At 44.4% G+C, this 21,610-nt stretch overlaps 1 protein-coding gene across 4 annotated transcripts in view; it reads left to right on the top strand.

Moving 5' to 3' along the window:
- The window catches only part of DYRK1A (dual specificity tyrosine phosphorylation regulated kinase 1A), a 696,908-nt gene that overhangs the window by 656,615 nt on the left and 18,683 nt on the right, over positions 1-21,610 (top strand). The window lies entirely within an intron of this gene.

Raw genomic sequence — 21,610 nt, 5'->3', positions numbered from 1 at the left:
CCTTAAACTGGCACCTGATGATCTTTATATTTAAGAATAGGATTATGCTGGTGCCATATTGTTTAAATCAAAATTGGAAATAAACATAAACATTCATCAGCTTGAGACCAGGGTTCATGTAGAAAGCCAAAATTTATTTAAACACACAAGTATTTGACCAGTCAGCATGGAGCTAGCAGATACCTACTACTACTTAACCTTAATATAGTACTACCAGATATATGCACCATTTTATAGGTAAACATAAGAGACAGTCCCAAGCCCAAAAAACAACAAATAGGTTAAAATAAAAAAAACGTCTGATTGGGAAGAATTGGAACCAAGTGAGTTACTAGGTGGAATTAATTGAGGAAAGGAGGTACATTAACTCTGTCAACCAGCAGGAAATCAGGCCAGCTGCCTTCTATAAGTCTATATCTGAAAATAGGAAGTGGGGTGGATGGGTGTACGGAGGAGAAGTGTTTTGAGTTCCCTTGAGATTAAAATGTCCACCATGAAATGCAGTTCTATGCAAATGCTCAGAATCACTCATACCAACTTTCTAAACAAAAAGAAATTTTCCTTAGCACAGAGGTTTCTAAACCGCCAAGTCATTCAGATTTTCAGGATATCCACAAGGAATATGCATGAGATACAGTGCCATGTAAAACTCTTAATACCCTTGTACAATTTTCACATTCTTCCGTAAAAAAAACCCAAAACAAACAAAAAACAAACAAATCAAAATGCATCAAAGCAGAAGATTTGTTTCACTAATCTATACAATATACTTCACTTTTGCATCATGAAAGAAGAATTGTAGAAATATTCCAAAAGTAATTAAGAATGAAAAAAAAAACAAAAAGTCTTAATTGCACAAGTCTTCACTCCCCTTGACTCAACTTCGTGGAAGCTCCTTTTGCAGCATTAAGTGTTGAGCCATTTTGGATAAACATCTACCAACTTTGTATAGTCAAAAGGAACAGTTTGCCTATTCTTCTAGTCAGAAGAGCTGAAACATTTTCAAGTTGGCTGGGGATCATATGTGGACTTCAGTCTTCAAGTCTTGCCACAGATTTTCTATTAGATTAAAGTCTAGGACATTCACTTTCTTCTTGATGAACCACTCCATTGTTGCTTTTGTGTTGTGCTTAGGAAAGGTGAATTTTCATCTAGTCCCAGGTATGTGGCAGACTGGATCACAGTTTCTTCCAGGATCTGCCTGTGATTTGCACTTTCCATCTTTTCTTCGATCTTCAAAAACCTCCTTGTTCCACTGCTGTAAAGCATCCCAACAGCATAATGCCGCAACCACCATTCTTTACTGTGGGGATGGTGTTAGGGTGATATGATGTTTGTTTTATGCCATTAACATTAGAAATCCAGAAACTTGATAGCAAAAAAAAGACCATATGGCCCAACCAGCATGCTCATCTTTCCAAATAATTTAGCATTATAATTCTCATCACTTCCTTAGAGATTCCCTATATTTATCCCATGCTTTCTTGAATCCCAGTACTGTTTTTTTATCCACCACTTCCACTTTCACATATCCACCAACCCTCTCTGTAAAGAAATATTTCCTAAGATTACTCCTGATTCTACCCCCTTTCAACCTCAACTCATGACCCCTCATTCTAGAGCCTATTTCCATTAGCCTCCTGTGCATGAAAATCTTTGAGATCTGTATCATATCTCCCCTATCTCGCCTTTCATCTAGGAGGGTATACATGCTTAGATCTTTAAGTCTATCTCCATATGCTTCAGAACTAAAACCACTGGCCATTTTAGTAGCCACCCTCTGGACTGACTCCATCCTGTTTATATCCTTTTGAAGGTGCAGTCTTCAGAATTCTGCACAGTATTACAAGAGTGGCCTCACCAGGGACCTATACAGGGGCAATATCACCTCCCTTTTTCTGCTGACCATTCCTCTCCCTATGCAGTCAAGCATCTTTCTGGCTTTTACCATCACTTTATCCACTTGTTTGGCCACCTTAAGGTTATCAGATACAACTATTCCCAGATCCTGCTCTTCCTTTGTGCTTAGAAGAATTTCACCTCCAATACCTTCCTTGGGTTTTTGCTTCCTGAATGAATTTCTCTGCATTTTTTTTTAGCATTAAATCTTACCTGCCAGACCTTAGACCATTCCTTGAGCTTTGCTAGATCCCGCCTCATGTTTTCCACATCTTCCTGGTAGTCCACCCTGTTACAGATTTTGGTATCATCGGCAAAAAGTCAGACCTTTCCCGACAACCCTTCCGTTATATTGCTCACAAAAATATTGAAAAGAACCAGACCAAGGACCCATCCCTGAGGCACACCACTAGTAACCAACCACCTCCTCATAGAAAATTCTGTTTACCACTACTCTTTGTTGCCTCCAACCCAGTCAGTTTCTAACCCAGTCACTCCTGGATCCTTACCAAGGGTGCATAATTTATAAGTCTTCTGTGCAGAACCATGTCAAAGGCCTTGCTAAAATCCAAGTACACTACATCTAGCATTCTCCCTTTATCCTCTAGTCACCCATTCAAAGAAATCAGATTTGTCTGACAAGATTTACCTCTGGTAAATCCATACTGCTTCAGATTTTGGGGTCCATTGGATTCCAAAAAGTGCACTATCCTCTATTTTAGCAGCAATTCCATTAGTTTGCTCACTACAGAGGTCAGACTAACTGATCTGTAGTTACCAGCCTTCTCCTTACTTCTACTTTTATGAATAGGAATGCCCTTTTCCAGTCCTCCGGTACTACTCCAAAGTCTAAAGAAGTATTTAAGTAGAAGTGTGATTGATCTACACAGCATACCCTAAGACCAAACAATTCCTCTTTGATCTCATCAGACCACAAAACCACCTCCCACGTGCCTGCAGTGTCTCCTAAGAGTTTATTTGCAAATGCTATGAGATACATCATGTGGTATTTCTTAAGTAGTGGCTTCCTTCTTGTCTCCCTCCCATATATAGGTCATGTTTATGGAGTTATCATGAAATTGTTGAACAGTCAACATTTTCCTCATTCTCAACCAGAGGTAATCTGAGGCCTCATGTGACCTTCCACAGTTGTTTCCTTAACCCACGGTTACTGACTTTGGGGATATTACGTGATTGTGGCAGTGTTTTATGGTGTCACTGTACAGTATGGACCTGACAATATCTCAAGGGAATTCAAACACTTTGAAATTTTCTTAAAGCTTTCCCCAATCCACACCTTTGAATAACATCCCAGAGTTGTTTCAGCAGCTCCTTGTTCGGCTTGTTTTGACTTTTACTTCAAATTCACCTCATACAAAATAAACAGCTTGATTCATCTAAGAGTATTTGAATTGGTCAACTACTGTGATTGGACTCAGGTGGGCTCTATTTAACTTATGATTCTTGTTAAGTCAGTTTTTTGAATTTCAGCTCATTTGGGTTTGCTCTGACAAATGGTGTGAAGACTTGTGCAGTCAAGATTCTTTGTCTTTTTATTCTTAATTACTTTTGGAATATTTCTATAATTCTTTCTTAATGAAAGTGTAAGGTATGTTGTGTAGATCAAACACCTATTTAAATGCATTATGATTTGTATTTTTTTAGACAACAGAATGTGAAATATATATATATATATAAGGATAGACTTTATAAGAAACTGTAGATTTCCATGTACAGCCTCTGATGCATATACAGTCTTATCCACATGCAGGGCCAGTGGAAGCATTAGGTGGATTAGGCAACTGCCTAGGGTGCCACCAGTCTGGGTGCGGCGACAGAATGACTTCCTTCTCTCCCACATGGCCTGAAAGGGGAAGTGGTGGGTCCGCATGGGCGGGAGAAAGAACAGAGCATTGCTTGAGCCATTGCAGGAAGAGGCAGCATTGGTCCCAGGTTTATGTGGCATTTGTGCACAGAACAAACAGCAGCAACAGCGCCCCTGCCTTTACATAGGCGCATTCCCTGGACCGTGCCTGGGCCAGGAAGAGGCATCAGCCTAGGTTCAAATGCAGGAGGAACAGCAGCAGCACACACCCCCTCCCCCCCCCCTTCCTGCAGGAAACAGAGCAGCATCAGCCCCTGCAGCCTCAAGAAAAATGAAGAGTCCGTCTGTCTCCTGGTGCTGAAAGAGGAGGCTGCCGCTGGACTTGTACTTTTACTGGGGAGGTGGGAGGAAGTGAATGAGTGAGAGCAAGTGTGTGTCTGACTGTGAGGGCATGTGTGTTTGTGAGTGTGTGTGTGTCTGTCAATGAGAGCATTTGTGTGTGTGTATGTGAGAGTGTGTGTGTATGAGCATGCCTGTGTGTTATTGTGTCTGAGAGCATATCTGTGTGTTGAGAGCATATTCTATGATTGAGCATTTGTGTATATATATGAGAGAGAGATTGTGAGGAACAACCCCTCCCCTCTCCCCTGCTAATCTACAATAATCTCAGGGCATATGGAAATCAAAAGATCTCAGTTTTAAGGCTTGGATAGTGTTTGAAATATTTTATTGGCCTTTGGAATATTTATGAGTTTTAAATTATTAGATGTTATTCTATTTGTCAGTTGTTTTGAAATATTCTTTTTATTAGCATGGTTTTACTTCTATTGATCTATATTTCCTGATTTTATTATTTGATTTTTTTTCTGAGGAACTGTAATATTTCTGTTTTTCAGTTGTATTATATAATAGTCTGGCCTACTGCGGTTAACAGTTCAGTTTTTGTCTGCACGTTTGTATTAATACTTCATGGTTACTTTATATTCTGCATTTTTGTGAGGGTCTGTATTTTACATGTATGGCTGAGCTGATGTATTCTGCTAGTATGTAGGTTCTGTGTAGGAATCTATAGCAGCTTGGCTTTTTTTCTGTTTTCCTGATAGGTGTATTGGCGTTTTAGGGCCTGGTGTAATAATTACAGTTTTGCCTTTTCATAAGTAGAGTTGTTAGTGTTTGCGTGCTGGCAGTTATTGGAATTTTGATATGGGAGATTTACCATATTGAAATTGTAATTCAGTTTATTTGTGGTTTTCTGATGGCCAAGCCCATACCCAACACTTTATTGCGACAGTTTTGTTCTTTGTAAACCGACCTGATTCGATACTTGTATTGAGAATGTCGGTATATAAAAATCCGAAATAAATAAATAAATAAATACCAATTCCAAGGGTCTTTTGGGGTTTTTTTTTTTACTTTTTCAAGGGTTTTACAGCACTGCATGTAAATATAATATACATGTTGAAAGTGATATTTTCACCTCAGAAAACTGTAGTTAAATGTTCTTGTTCATGTAAGGTGGTATTATAAAAGCATTATTTTTAATTGTGTGTGGAGAGGGTGTGATGGTGGGGGGGGACAGCAGGCTGTAAGTTTCGCCTAGGGTGCCTAATACCATTGCACTGGCACTAATCACATGCATATTCCTTATGGATATCCTGAAAATCCGACTAGTTGGAGGTCCCCAGGACAGGCTTGGGAATCACTGCTTTAGAGAAAATGTGAAACCACAAGTTGCATCTTAGCTAGAATTGTTTGCAAACTAGCTGCCTGATTCACTAAGGCTTTTCTTCCATTTTATCTATGGGAAAATACCTTGATGAATCAGGCCCTAGGTTATTATTTTGGAAAACTATAGTAAAGCAGGAAATATTATATGGCCAGAGTATGTTTACTCTACTGGGAATATATACTGTATGTATTTCCTGTATGTTTGTCTTGATTAGATTGTAAACTCTACTGAGAAGGGACTATCTGTTATATGTTTTTGCACAGTGCTGCATAAATCAAGTAGGGGTATAAGAGTGATAAGTAGTAGTAGTAGGAATACTCCTGACTATAAGGGCATAATCAATGGGTAACTTTTTCTAAGCTGTGAATCCGTGCTGGCAGTGAGTGAATTGTAGCATTACAGCTGCACACTATTGCATAGCACAGATGTATCTTTATTTAATCACTAATAACTAGGGATGTGAATCGTTTTTTGACGATTTAAAACAATCGTCAGATATATTTTAAATCGTCAAAAATCGTTAGAGCCGCGATACAATAACAATTCCCCCGATTTATCGTCAAAAAATCGTAAATCGGGGGAGGGGGAAGGCGGGAAAACCGGCACCCTAAAACCCACCCCGACCCTTTAAAATAAATCCCCCACCCTCCCGAAGCCCCCCAAAATGTTTTAAGTTACCTGGGGTCCAGTGGGGGGGGGGGTCCCGGCGCGATCTCCCGCTCTCGGGCCACGGCTGCGTTAAAAGAAATGGCGCCGGTGGCCCTTTGCCCTTACCATATTACAGGGCAAAGGTAGCGCCGGCGCCATTTTTGTTCCTGTCACCCGACGTCACGAGTGCAGATCGCTCCCGGACACCCGCTGGACCCCCAGGGACTTTTGGCCAGCTTGGGGGGGCCTCCTGACCCCCACAAGACTTGCCAAAAGTCCAGTGGGGGTCCTGGAGCGACCTCCTACACGCGGGCCGTATTGCCAATATTCAAAATGGCGCCGGCGCTACTTTTGCCCTCACTATGTCGACATAGTGAGGGCAATACGGCCCGCGTGCAAGCCGTATTGCATTGGCTGGAAAGTATTTCAGATAGGGAGGTTGCAGGAGAGTTTTCAGACTTCAAGAAGGTAAAAGCAGAGCCTGAGATTCCAGGACCTTCCTTAGTGCTTGCATGGATACCCCTGAACCAGGAGGTAACAGAATTGCCCAATTTACAGTTACTAATATTTTCAAGATTCTTTCTGGTGGAAAAGAACACAAGTATCCCAAGAGAAGTCCCGATAGGTATATTCTTGGTTCTGGCATCAGAAGCACTGAAGTTAGACACCCATCATTTTCTGAGAATCTTCAGAGGATTTGAATGATAAGCATGTGCTACTAAATAGCGAACGCTTTGAATTTTCTGTGAGTTCTGCATGAGCTTTTTCATAAAAAAAAAAGTTGCTGTGGCCCTTATTCTAGAGACTGTAGAACCAGACACTGATAGTTCTAAGGGCCCTTTATTTAACACAGTGACCAAAGGCACAAGATATTGCCAGGACATGCAGATTTATAGGAGCACATTAAGAAAGATTAGGCCTACGTGAATATAAAGACTGCTATGCCCAAAGTCTTGGTCAAGCTAAACAGGCTACCTAAGGATAAATTGGAATTGAGGGTTAAAGCCCCTAACATGGATTTCAGTATTGCCACGAAGAAGAGAAGGGTGACAACCTGAAAATAATCTAAAGACTGAACTCTTATTGCAACCATGCATTCAACATGTTTGTCTATAGCCAAAATCTAGTGTTGTTAGAATAGGCAGACCGCCATTAGTAAACTTGCTGTGGCTATATCTCATCTACTCCTATCCTTATTAACTGGGTATGGGGTCAAATGTCTTGGCAAATACAGTCCATGGCTTTATCTTTTCTCATGTAACGCAGTAATCTATCAGGCTTGTGGCTATAGATCACGTACTACTTTTAAGAACTATTAACTTGAGCCTCATTTTGAAAATACAAACCAGTTTCGTGCTTAGCATGAAAATCTTGTTAAGGAGGTACCTAAAGTAAAGATGGCTCTTATACCATGGAAAAATCTGGACCTAGGTAATCTCCCTTTTTCCCCAACATGGATTTCCAAAGAAGGACTGAATTTTCATTTCCCAAGGGATTCATGATTCATACTTCAAAGAAGGGGGACACCCTTACACTAGTGATGCAAGTTATAACTCCCAGAACAACTTGCCTCAACAAATAAGAGGGAGACAACAGAGTTTATTTTTCAGTCTTTGAAAAATCCATTGCAGAAGTTTGGGTCTTGCACATCATTCAAAATGGTAAGCTTGCTGAGTGATTTTTTCATAAGCTTAAAAGTTGTCCAGGTGGAGAAGATGTGATGCCAAGATGACGTGATAGCTGACTGAATCTCCTCTCCAGAACCCAGAGAGCTGATTTACAACTATACTTAATTAATCCCCCCTCTCTCACTAATGAAAAGGGTGATTTTATGTAAGCTCCCGGCTTGCTTCACATCCTTCAGGTGAGCGGCTAACTCTTTTACCAACTTGGGCATTAAAGTTCTTACTAACATGAGCGACTTGTATAGGTTGAAATATGCCCCTGTGGTTACCAAGATCAAGCAAGACTTATTGGACTGGTGGGGCTGCTGTCTCTCTTGGTGGGGTAAGATTAACGCGATTAAAATGAATATTTTCCCCCACCTATCTTATCTATTTCAACATATTCCATGCTTTCTCCCCTCGAGTTTCTTCTCTTCTCTCAACAGTATCCTTTTAGATTTTCTGTAGGAGGGGAAGGTGGCCAGGGTTAGCCTTCATACTCTGTGCAGACCTAAGGAGCAGGGCAGGATAGCTTCTGGAGTGTTCGCATGGATATATTGGGATTTTTCTGCCCCATGGTTAGTTCTTGAGAGGCATCTAGCTGAGGGCACAGACCTGGTTTCTCTTCTCTCTGGGGATCCCCTCTTGATGGGATGCAAAACAGCTTGTCATAACTGTCCCCTTATTGCCTGTACAGATAAGATGTAGAAGATGGTTTGTAAAAGACTGCTCATTAATACACCGGGACCCATGGCCTTTTCCCCACTATAGAAAAACCCTACTCTTACATATATATATTTAGCAGTGAGGCTAAACATTAGTGGATGGCGGACCTACGCTGTTTGGGCAACATGTACGATGGGGAACATTTATTAACTTTCACGGATGTCCAGGATGAGTTTGATATTCCCGATAATACTTGTTCTTATTATGAGAGACTTAAACAGGATCTATTGTGGAGGGGCAGAGAGGGCTGGAAATGGTCTAGTCCCACTCCTTTGGAGCTGGTGTTGGCAGATGGCCCAGCCAAAAAGAAGACTTGTGCTATTTTGTATCGTGCTTTCCCTGTACGTACCAGGATCATTCCAGACGGTGGGTTATGTCCCCCATCCAGCGGATGGAGTCAGAACCAAAAACTCTCAGGGGAGGGCCTATATAGCCACGCCTCCCCTGCCTCAATCCTCAGTATAGTTCTGACTCCAGCAGATGTGAGCGGGGGACACGGTGGTCCCCAGCACTTCATTAAGTCTTTGTTTTTCTGAAGGATCAATTAAAAAAAAGATTAATAGGGATATTGTTTTCCTCATTTAGAGAGTGTAGTTAGAGGGGAGACAAGTCCTGTGGGCACTGCTGACAGGACAGGTCCGTTCAACGAGGGACTCTGGCTCTTACCAGGAGCTTGCTGACAGGCTGTACTTTTCCTGTCATTTCCTCTCTCTTTCTCCCTCTCTCTTTCTCTTTCTGTCCCTACTGGGTTGCGGTAAGTGTTGTTTATTTTTCTTTTTCTTTCAGCCGCCGGTAGGGACAGGAGTTTGTAAGGGGTGAAAGTCGGTAGGGCCGACCGCTCCCCCCTAGCCCCGGAGTTTCTTTCCCCCTCCTCCCTCTCGGGGAGTGAACGGAGTCCCGGCCTGCAGCCCTGCGAAGACCCATTCCCCGGGGCTGCCCACCGTCTGGAAGGTACTTTCCCCGACGGTTTCTTCGGGTCGGTGAGGGGTCCGGAGGCCGTTTTAGCCTGTGCGCTCCAGCGCCAAAGTTTTCAGCGCGCGCCGCAGCCGCCCCTCCCCCTCTCCTCTGCCACGATGCAGAGATCGCCGCCCAGCTCCGGAGCTCGACAAGGGGGCCAGCAGCCCGTGGAGGGGCTTTCTTCTAGCTTCCCTGAGGGGGAGTACAGCTCACCTTGTGGGCAGGTCGGAGGGGAGTCGGACCGCGCCGGCAGAAAGCATCAGGCCCCGTTCCCCCTCAGCGCGGGAACAGCGGCCATCTTGTTGGCTGATTCGGAGGCAGCTCTTTCTGAGGAGGACATGGACGTGCCGCTCTCGATTTCTTCTCACAGTTTGGGGCTTTTGAGCACAGCGGAGCCTGACAGACAAGGGGAGGATCCCTCGAGGGGGCCCCCCCTCGGGAGTCTCAGCTTTTTCTCCAGAATTCGTTGTGCTAATGCATAGGGCCTTCTTACAGAGCAAGGATTCGGGCCTTGGGGCTTGGGGGCCCCCTCCCCCCAAATTGGCCTGCTTGACCCTCTTTTCCATGGCTCTTCCGACCCGAAGGTTGGCCTCAGGAGTATCCCATTCCCTTGAGATCAACTGCAAGATGTTATGGTGAGTGGAAAAAGCTTTCGCTAGTGGTCGTAGGCCCACTATTTATTTATTTATTTATATATCTTTATATACCGACTTTCAAGTTCATTTCAAGGCGGTTTACATACAATTGAGTTGCAGTAGCAACACTCAAAAATTACACAAATGTAAAACATATCCTAATACATCTTACATTACCATGATGTAGTTAAACTAAAATATTTTTCAAAATAATCGTAGAACCCCACCCATTCATATTATTACTAAAAATTACCCTACTTTCCATACATTTAACATTTAACATTCCATACATTTAACATTAACTAGAAGAGGGTCCCCCTTCTTGAGCTTCGGATCAGGTGCCACCGGATCCGGAGGGGGGTCAATGTCCATTTCCTGCAGGATGTGAGGGATGAGATCATCCAACTCCGCTGCCTGAAAAATGCGGAGGACCCTTGGGTCGTCGCCCTCCACCTGGGCCGCCAGGGAGGGATCGTCCGCATCCGGGTCCTGCGCTGGATCCCCCGCCGGTTGAAGCTGCAGCGGTGCCAGGGCCACGGGGGGGAGCACGAGAGGGAACCGAACCCCCTCCGGATCCGGTGGCACCTGATCCGAAGCTCAAGAAGGGGGACCCTCTTCTAGTGGGCCTACGACCACTAGCGAAAGCTTTTCCCACTCACCATAACATCTTGCAGTTGATCTCAAGGGAGTGGGATACTCCTGAGGCCAACCTTCGGGTCGGAAGAGCCATGGAAAAGTTGTACCCTCTTCCTACTGACTTCCTAGAAATCCTCAGTTTCCTGCTGTTGATTCGACGGTATCCGCGGTCACGAAGCATACCTCCATCACTGTTACGGGTGGGACGGCGTTGAAAGATGTCCAGGATCGCAGGCTGGAGGTGTACCTCAAGCGTATCTTCGAGGTCTCAGCGTTAGGGATGAGGGCTGCTATCTGCAGTTCCCTGGCACAGCGCACAGCTCTTCGTTGGGTGCAACAGCTTCTCACATCTCAAGCCTTGCCAGATGCAGAGGCTCTTCAGGCGGATAGACTGGAAGCGGTGGTCGCCTATGGGGCTGATGCTCTGTATGATCTGTTAAGGGTCCTAGCTCGCTCCATGGTAGCGGCGGTGTCCGCTCGCCGACTTTTGTAGCTGCGCAACTGGTCGGCCGATGCTTCGTCCAAGACATGCCTGAGTTCCCTTCCCTTTAAGGGTAGGTATCTATTCGGGGAGGATTTGGATCAGATCATCAAGTCCCTTAACGAAAATGCGGTACATAAGCTACCAGAAGATCGGCCACGTTCTTCAAGATCCTTTTATTCCTCCAGGAACCGGTACCGAAATCAACGAAGGACGCGTCCCGCGAGACAGCAGACACCCCGGGCGCCTTCTGCACGATCACTCGCCTGGAACCGGTCCTTTCGTGGGCGCCGCCACGGTAAGGATGCACAGGGATCAGGTTCCTCCTCAAAAGCTTCACAATGATGCCAGATGGACCCACGAGGAGATTCCTCACCTGGGGGGTCGCCTTGCTCTCTTCTACGAAGAGTGGGTCCAAATTATGTCTGATCAATGGGTGCTGGACATCTTAAGACACGGCTACGCCTTAGATTTTGTACATGTGCCCCGAGACCGCTTCCTGTTTTCCCCTTGCGGTTCTCGTCTCAAGCAAGGAGCCGTTCGGCAGACCCTCGATCGCCTACTACAGCTGGGCGCCATAGTCCCGGTCGCGGCCTCCGAGCTGGGTCGAGGTCATTATTTGGTCTACTTCGTGGTTCCCAAGAAGGAGGGCACTTTTCGACCTATCCTGGATCTCAAGACGGTCAACAAGTCTCTCAGAGTTCCTCGGTTTCGCATGGAAACGCTCCGGTCAGTGTTAGCGGCCGTGCACCCGGGGGAATTCTTAGCTTCTCTGGATCTTACAGAAGCATACCTACACATCCCGATCCATTGCAACCATCAGCGCTACCTGCGTTTCAAGATCTTGGGTCAACACTTCCAGTTTCGCGCTCTCACTTTTGGCCTGGCTATGGCCCCGCGGGTCTTCACCAAGATCATGGTGGTTGTAGCGGCGGCGCTGTGCAGGGAGGGTATTCTAGTTCACCCCTACCTGGACGACTGGCTAATTTGGGCGAAATCGCGGGCGCAAGGCTGCCGTACAGTCGACAGAGTAGTTCAGCTTCTCCATTCCCTGGGATGGATCGTCAACTTCACAAAGAGCAAGCTGGTGCCGTCCCAGTCGCTGGATTTCTTGGGAGCCCACTTCGACACAAGGCGGGCCAAGGTGTTTCTGCACCCGGACAGAGCACATGCTCTGCGCGCTCAAGTCACAAGTTTCATGGCACTCGACGCTCCCACAGCGTGGGACTACCTACAGGTGCTGGGAACCATGGCTTCAACCATCGATCTGGTCCCGTGGGCCTTCGCTCATCTCAGACCTCTCCAGAGGTCCCTGCTTACGCGGTGGAACCCAGTGTCGAGAGATTTCCAGGCAGTGCTACCCATTCCGAGAGTAGCCTTACTCAGCCTCCAATGGTGGCTGGACCCCCAGCGTTTGGCTCAGGGAGTGTCTCTGGAGAACCCGGATTGGGTGGTCGTCACCACGGATGCCAGTCTCGCCGGCTGGGGGGCGGTCTGTCGGGACAGTTCTCTACAAGGCCGATGGACGGAAGAGCAGTCGAGGTGGCCCATCAACCGGTTGGAGACCAGGGCAGTCCGACTAGCTCTACAGGGGTTCTACCCAATGGTACACAGTCGAGCAGTCAGGATCCTCTCGGACAATTCAACCACTGTGGCATACATCAATCGCCAGGGAGGCACGAGAAGCCATCTAGTTTCGTTGGAGACCGACAGGCTGCTGGAGTGGGCGGAGCTACACTTACAGCGACTAGCGGCTTCACACATAGCGGGCGTGGACAACGTCCAGGCGGATTTTCTCAGCTGACAACATCTGGATCCTGGAGAGTGGGAACTCTCAGAAGACGCAATGCGGAGGATAGTGCAGCACTGGGGACGCCTCATGTAGATCTAATGGCAACCGCGGCAAATGCAAAGGCTTCCTGTTTCTTCAGCTGCAGACGAGAGCACGGCTCGGAAGGGGTCGACGCGCTGGTTCTTCCCTGGCCACGACAGTGTCTCCTGTATGTCTTTCCTCCGTGGCCTGTAGTGGGCAAGGTCATCCGACGGATAGAGACGCATCAAGGCCCGGTGATCCTGGTTGCGCCGGAGTGGCCTCGGCGACCGTGGTTCGCAGATCTCCTCAACCTGGCAATGGAGGGCCCTCTTCGTCTCAGTCATCTACCACGTCTCCTTCGCCAGGGACCAATATTTTTCAAGGAGGCAGATCGCTTCTGTCTTGCGGCTTGGCTTTTGAGAGGCGCCAGCTAAGACGACGTGGCTATCCGGAATCTGTCATCTCGATGCTCCTGAAAGCTCGGAAGACATCCACTTCGGTCACCTATGTCAGGGTATGGAAGGTTTTTGAGGAATGGTGCAGGACGAAAGCGATTCTGCCAATGCAGGCCTCAGTGACGCACGTGCTTTCCTTCCTACAGGCTGGTCTGGAGTTGGGCCTGGCTTATAATTCTCTCCGAGTTCAGGTGGCAGCTTTTGGAGCCTTCCTACGTAGTGGCGACAGGGGGCTCCTGGCCTCGCATCCGGATATCCTACGTTTTCTCAAGGGGGTAAAACACTTGAAGCCTCCAATTCGACCACCTTGTCCTTCATGGAATCTGAATTTGGTCCTTCGGGCTCTCTGTGGTCCACCTTTCGAGCCTCTGAGTACAGCCACCGTCAAGGATGTCACCCTCAAGACCATTTTTCTGGTGGCGATCAGCTCGGCACGTCGGATCTCCGAGCTGCAAGCTCTATCCTGTCGAGAGCCATACCTTCGGTTCACGCCAGGTGGAGTATCCCTGCGTACGGTTCCATCGTTTCTTCCTAAGGTGGTCTCGGCTTTCCATCTCAACCAGTCGGTGGAGCTCCCATCATTTGTCTCCTCTGAGTCGAGTGACCTGCGCAGGCTGGATGTACGACGTTCCTTGATGCATTATTTGGAGATTACCAATGATTTTCGGCTCTCCGATCATTTATTTGTCCTTTGGTCGGGACCCAGGAAGGGCTGCATGGCATCCAAGCAATCTATCGCTCACTGGTTGAAGGGAGCGATTATAGCAGCGTACATCGGGGCGGGTAAGTCTCCACCCTTAGCGGTTAGGGCACATTCCCTCCGCGCTCAGGCGACGTCGTGGGCGGAAAGTACTTCAGTCTCCTCTCAGGAAATCTGTAGGGCGGCCACATGGAAGTCGCTCCACACTTTTGCAAGGCATTATCGCCTGGACGTCCGCGCGCCGTCTGGTGGTCAGCTTGGAGAGAGGGTCATACGGGCAGGGCTGTCCGCGACCCACCCATGATGGGGAAGCTTTGGTACATCCCACCGTCTGGAATGATCCTGGTACGTACAGGGAAAAGAAAATTATTCCTTACCTACTAATTTTCGTTCCTGTAGTACCATGGATCATTCCAGACCCCTCCCTTGGTTGGGGGTTCTTTTGTGGGACATCCCTGCTTTCCTGTCTTTACAATTCTTCACTCTGTACCTCTTGATGCTGCGAGCTGGTTCTAGACCACAGTACTGTTTGCAAGTTCTCAGTTAAGAGTTTGATTCCAAGTTTAGTTCTGTTGGTTGACAGCTGTTTTTACATTTTGTGATTAATTGATCCCTCTGGTTCTGTCTCTTCTCGTCTTGGCTTTGCTAGTCCAGTTACTGAGGATTGAGGCAGGGGAGGCGTGGCTATATAGGCCCTCCCCTGAGAGTTTTTGGTTCTGACTCCATCTGCTGGACGGGAGACATAACCCACCGTCTGGAATGATCCATGGTACTACAGGAACGAAAATTAGCAGGTAAGGAATAATTTTCTTATCTGCCAGACAGGGCTGGATCTCCAACCAATACTAAAGGTGGAACAACAATGAGGAACGGATTTGGGGTTTCCCATATCTTCAAAGAAGTGGATGAGTTTATGGCGTAATGCGCATAAATCCTCCATTTGTGCTAAATGGACTGAGCTTCTGGTCCATATAATTATGCATACTTATCGCTACCCCCAATTCCTCGCCTTTATGCTGGCAGGGTTACAATCTCCCTGGGACGTATATGCACGTCTGGTGGAGCTGCCATTGGATTGCTGTTTTTTGGCAATGGGTCGGTCGCTTAATTACACAGATCGCGGCCTGCCCCCTCTCTATTTCTCCGGCACTTTGTCTTTTATGTTTATGGAGGACTCCATGGGTGAGCAAATACCGTCGGATGTTAGTGCAGCAGATGCTACATATTGCTCGCTTCGTTATTGCTTGGGAATGGAAATCAGTTCCTACTTTAAAGGACTGGAGGACGCAGCTACATTCAGAAGCTCTGTTAGAAAAACTGACTTACATGTTACGTGACCTGGTTAAAATGTATGACTTGATTTGGGGTCCCTAATAGAGTTTTTATAGTTTTCTTTGATTTTTCTTTTCATTGGAGGGCAACATGTACTGTACACGACTTTTATTGTATGGGATAAAGCTTGTCTTGTCCTTATTGTTATTCTACTGCTTGATGTATATTCTGACTGTGCTAAAAGAAATAGAAAAATAAAAGAAAACGGGTGATTTTAAAAGTTTACATACCCCGATGGTAGCTCCGAAGAAAATCACCGAGTTAAAGCATTTCTCTTTTGCGGGAAACACCAAATAAATGAGTGGCGCCATGGCAGGCAGCAACACGCAGAAACCATAAGGTGAGGCATCAACATCAATACTAGCTCTGTCAGAAGACGAAATACCGACCAGGGCCGAGTTTAGAGCCTGGTTCTGCGAGCTACCCAGCGATATTAAGAACAATAAAAAAAAAAAAAAAAGATCTGCTGGCACAGATAAGTGAGCTGTGTGGTGAGATGGTGGAGGTCGGGCAGAGAGGGGAGGAAAACGATACTTGCTTAGATCTATATGCAGGGCATATCGATAAGCTTAGTCACATATGCCAAAAAGAAAATGATTTAATGGCTGAGAAAATCGAAGATTTGGAAAATTGATCCAGGTATTGCAATTTGCAATTCTGGGATATACCAGAATCGGATACTTTCTCAGATTGCAAGGATATCATTCTCAAAATCTGTACCCATACACTGGAGGTGCTGGAAGCCCCAGTGGAAGCCAAGTTGCTGGACACATGCATTGAGAGAGAGTGCACAGGGTCTTGGGACCCAGGAGTACAAACATGCCTCGGGATATCATCATTTGCTTTCACTCCTTTTCTATAAAAGATCATATATTTAACATTGCCAGGAAAAAAACAGATCTCAATTTTGTCAGATCTGTTGGCTGTTACAATGCGAAAGCGATATCAAATGAGAAGAGTAACTTCAAGGCTTTGGAGAGAGAATCTTAGATATAGGTGGTTGTATCCCTTAGGAATCTCCTTTACAGTTAAATGAATTTCTTATAGAACTAAGACCATATTGGAAGCAGAGGAGCACCTTAAAGAGCATGATTTTGGCCTTATCCCAGATAACCAAGCCCTCAGGATCTTCCTCTTTTGCGGGATGGCTTCCCTCGATGACACCAAGGTCTGCTAGGAATTTGGGCAGATCATTACAAGGGTTTGTGGGGGCGACTGGGGGTATGGTTAAGAGGAGGGAGAGTCCAGGGTAGGGAGTCTCTGGGGTATTAGGAATGGAATTTTGGCGAGAACTGAGATTTGTCTTTGGGATTTGAAGGAAAAGAGGGGTGTGAGTGTGTTCGATAAAGGAGAGCAATGGATTGGTGTGGGGGCTTGGTATGCTCTAACGGGTAGATTTTAAATGCCCGGCGCGCTTAAATCCCAGGGTTTACGTGTGTGGTCAGGCCTTGCACGCATAAGGCGAATTTTCAAAGAGGCCCAGTCATGGGCTTAAACCCCAGTATGTGCATAATTGCTGGGCCTTTTCAAAGGGGTGGGGAGGGGCAGACCGAGACAGCATTATTGATCGCTGTCCCGAAGACCTCTAGCACCAGCCAGAGTGCGCAACTTACTTTAGCCTGGGGACCTGAAGTAAGTCATTAAAGAAAAAAAAAAGATAGGTAGGGTTTAGGTGGTAGGGAGAAGAGGGAAGGGAGTTTAGGTAGGGAGGGGCAGGAAAGTTCCCTCCCAGTCAACTCTTTAATTGCACTGCAACCAACTACATAACAAGGTAACTGCTCGTTATGAGGATGTTTGTGCAGGTGCCGATCCTGAGGCAGCCTTGAGTTCTGACTGCCTCCCTAGGACAGCTCCCGTGTTTTATTCTTTATTCGTTTATTCAAACCAATTTTATATCAAGATATAAAAATTGGTTTGAATAAAGAATAAAACACGGGAGCCGTCCTAGGGAGGCAGTCAGAACTCAAGGCTGCCTCAGGATCGGCACCCGCACAAACATCCTCATAACAAGCAGTTACCTTGTTATGTAGTTGGTTGCAGTGGTATAGCACAAGGCAACGAGGTTAGTTGATATATAACTCTTTAATTGCAGCAGACTGGGAGGGAACAGGGGAAGGCCCAAATGCGATGCCGTGTGGAGTTTGCAGAAATTCTCCCCCTGTTGTGTGCGCCGCCCACACATACACATGCGGATTATAAAATCCAGCATGCATGAACGCACACGTGTTATAAAATTGGTGTGTCCATGTGTGCGCGCTGGGAAGCACGTGCACATTATAAAATCTACCCCTAATTGTACATGATACAGCAATTTTGAAAACAGCGCACAGAAGTCCAATTTCCATTATATCAACATGGGATTCTTGGTAAGATGATATCAGGGGTATTTATTTTATTGATTCACTCATTGTTTACCAAAAAAGTTAAGATTAAATCATGGCTTTATTTCAGCTAATTTCTATAAATGTAAAAGGTCTCTGTGCACCCAAAAACAGCGGCAGCTATATCGAGAGATAGGGAGATTATATCTACAAGAAATTCACCTTAGGAGTAGATACAAAAATTTAATGAATTCACCAGAATATGTTCACTGCTTCTTTGCCCCTAGTTCTAACTTGACTAAATATTTGGGGGTGGGAATTTTGATATTTAAAAGTTTAACTTTTGAACTCAAAAAGTTTAACAAAAGATCCAGTGGGTAGATAAATATTTATACAAGTGGTGATAAGTGGTATTCTCTACACTTTGGAAATCATCTATGCTCCTAACAAGGACCAGGGGGAGTTCTTTGATAAAATGCGCACAGTTTTGTCATGGGTATGTGCTGGAAATCTTATTTGGTGGGGGGAATTTTAATCTTGCTAGGGTACAGGGTTAGCTTCCTCTATGGGAGGGGAGTCTAACATATCAAAAATTCATAGGGAAAAATTGAAACATTTAATGGAAGAGTAGAATTTGATAGAAATTTGGAGATCTCATTTCTCGGAGTTATTCCTTTTATAGTACTCCACATAATACATATTCAAGGATTGATTACTTGCTGGTAGATAAAGGACTGGTAAATGGGATTTCCAATACAGAAATAGAAGTTATAACATAGTCGGACCACGTGCCTGTTTGGATGGATATTACATTTCGAAAGTATGACTCAGGATGAAAATTTTGGAGGCTAAACAAATCTTTATTATCAGATGAGAAATTCAGTGCCGGCTTAGCAGAAAACATTGAAGATTTTTTGAAAATTAATAATAATGGTGAAGCATTTCCGGTAGGCATATGGGATTGTTTGAAGGTTCATGTGAGGGGCATCCTAATTTCTAGAGCTTCTTACCTGATAAAGAAAAAAGAAAGGGACAGTTTAGAATTTTGAGCTAAAATAAAGGGGTTAAAGCAGAAACATCAATTGCCTGGATCTAGATGGACACCAACTTTACTTAATAATGCTAGAGAGGAACTTAAGAGGATGGAATTGGGGTCCATAGCTCATCAATTGGAATTTGTCCAGCAAGAATACTTTGAAGGGGAGAACAAAGTGGGTAGGCTGCTGGCATGTAAATTAAAGCAATTTATGGTGCAAAACAATATTCAGAAAGTAAAAGCTACTAATGGGAAAATACTAACTAACAACTTGGACATTAGAAATAGGGTCCTTGAGTTTTATGGGGATCTATATAGAGCTGATAGTTCCATCCTGGTTAATAAGATGGAGAAGTACTTAAAGGAAACACACTGCCAACCATAAGTGTAAAAATACAACACTGGCTAGATAGTGAAATTTCATTGACAAAATCTTGTTAACTGTCCAAAATCTCAAAGTGGGAAAGTCCCCAGAGCCAGATGGGCTAACAGTTATATTTTATAAAAAGTTTGCTCCGCACATCATGAGCCATCTACAAAGGATGTTTAATTATCTGCAGAATGAGGGGTCATTACTCCCGGACTCCAATCTAGCGGGTATCCCAATATTGGCTAAACCAGGCCAAGACCTCACAATCTGTGGGTCGTATCGCCTAATGTCATTAATAAATCTAGACTTAAAAATTCTGGCTAAAATACTTGCAGATAGGTTGAATAAGATCATTGGGCAGATCATAACATCTGGACTAAGGATAAGAACATAAGAAATTGCCATGCTGGCTCAAACCAAGGGTCCATCAAGCCCAGCATCCTGTTTCGAACAGAGGCCAAAACCAGGCCACAAGAACCTGGCAATTACCCAAACACTAAGAAGATCCCATGCTACTGATGCAATTAATAGCAGTGGCTATTACCTAAGTAAAATTGATTAATAGCCATTAATGGACTTCTCCTCCAAGAACTTATCCAAACCTTTTTTGAATCCAGCTACACTAACTGCACTAACCAAATCCTCTGGCAACAAATTCCAGAGCTTTATTGTGCGTTGAGTGAAAAAGAATTTTCTCCGATTAGTCTTAAATGTGCTACTTGCTAACTTCATGGAATGCCCCCTAGTCCTTCTATTATTCGAAAGTGAAAATAACCGAGTCACATCTACTCGTTCAAGACCTCTCATGATCTTAAAGACCTCTATCATATCCCCCCTCAGCCGTCTCTTCTCCAAGCTGAATAGCCCTAATCTCTTCAGCCTATCCTCATAGGGAAGCTGTTCCATCCCCTTTATCATTTTGATTGCCCTTCTCTGTACCTTCTCCATCGCAACTATATCTTGTTTGAGATGCGGCGACCAGAATTGTACACAGTATTCAAGGTGCGGTCTCACCATGGAGCTATATAGAGGCATTATGACATTTTCCGTTCTAACTGGTATCTCCCTAACATCCTCATTTGTAAACACGGAGGCAAAGAATTCATTTAGTCTTTCTGCAATGGCCTTATCTTCCCTAAGAGCCCCTTTAACCCCTCTGTCATCTAATGGTCCAACCGACTCCCTCACAGGTTTCTTGCATTGGATATATTTTAAAAAGTTTTTATTATGAGTTTTTGCCTCTATGGCCAATTTCATTTCAAATTCTCTCTTCGCCTGTCTTATCAATGTTTTACACTTAGCTTGACAATGCTTATGTTTTATCTTATTTTCTTCAGATGGATCCTTCTTCCAGTTTTTGAAGGATGTTTTTTTGGCTAAAATAGCCTCTTTCACCTCACCTTTTAACCATGACGGTAATCGTTTTTCCTTCCTTCCGCCATTCTTAATGTGCGGATTACATATGCCCTGCGCCTCTAATATTGTATTTTTATACTTTTTTATTTTCAAGTTTCAATTTTTTATAACAGAAACATATATAATATACTGAATATAAATATATAGTGACATTAATTACATTGATATGCTTATATTCAATAATACACTCAATAATACACCTTCTTACAATTCTTATCTCAGTATTTGTTTATCTAGGAAAACTGAAGGACATTTAGTTATATAATTGAGCGATATAAGGTATAACAGAGAGTATCCTACCCTCTTACATTTAACATAATCAGAGTAAGCAACTTTTATCTCTTTTATTAGCTCTCATCCATTTGTTGCATTAGGGGGGTGACTATCTAAGAATGCCCGAAAAGCTGGAATATCATAGAAAACATATTTTTGTTCTTTATAAAATAATTCACATTTACAAGGGTAACGTAGAAAAAATTTTACTTCCCTAGCAAGAGCTTCAGATTTTAACTTCAGAAATTCCTGTCTCCTTAATTGGGTCGCTCTTGCCAGGTCAGGGTAAATCCAAACTTGTTGACCATGACATTTTTTTACTCTATTTCGAAGAAATAAACGTAACAATGAATCTCTCTCCGAAGGAAAAATAAAAGAAACAAATAAAGTTGCCCTTGTTAATATCTCAGTTTCTGTATTTTTAAACAATGTCCATGCCTGTTGAACACTTTTAACCTTTGCCAGCTGCACCTTTCAGTTTTTTTCTAACTATTTTCCTCATTTTATCAAAGTTTCCCTTTTTAAAATTTAGTGTTAGAGCTGCAGATTTACTTATTGTCCCCCTTCCAGTTATTAGTTTAAATTTGATCATGTTATGATCACTGTTGCCAAGTGGCCCCACCACCGTTACTTCTCTCACCAAATCTTGCGTTCCACTAAGAATTAAATCTAAAATAGCTCCCTCTCTTGTTGG

This window comes from Rhinatrema bivittatum, chromosome 5, assembly GCF_901001135.1.
Source record: "Rhinatrema bivittatum chromosome 5, aRhiBiv1.1, whole genome shotgun sequence".
In the NCBI taxonomy this organism is placed as follows: Eukaryota; Metazoa; Chordata; class Amphibia; order Gymnophiona; family Rhinatrematidae; genus Rhinatrema; species Rhinatrema bivittatum.
Note: the sequence above shows the minus strand (reverse complement) of the source record. Positions and strands in the feature narration are given on the sequence as shown.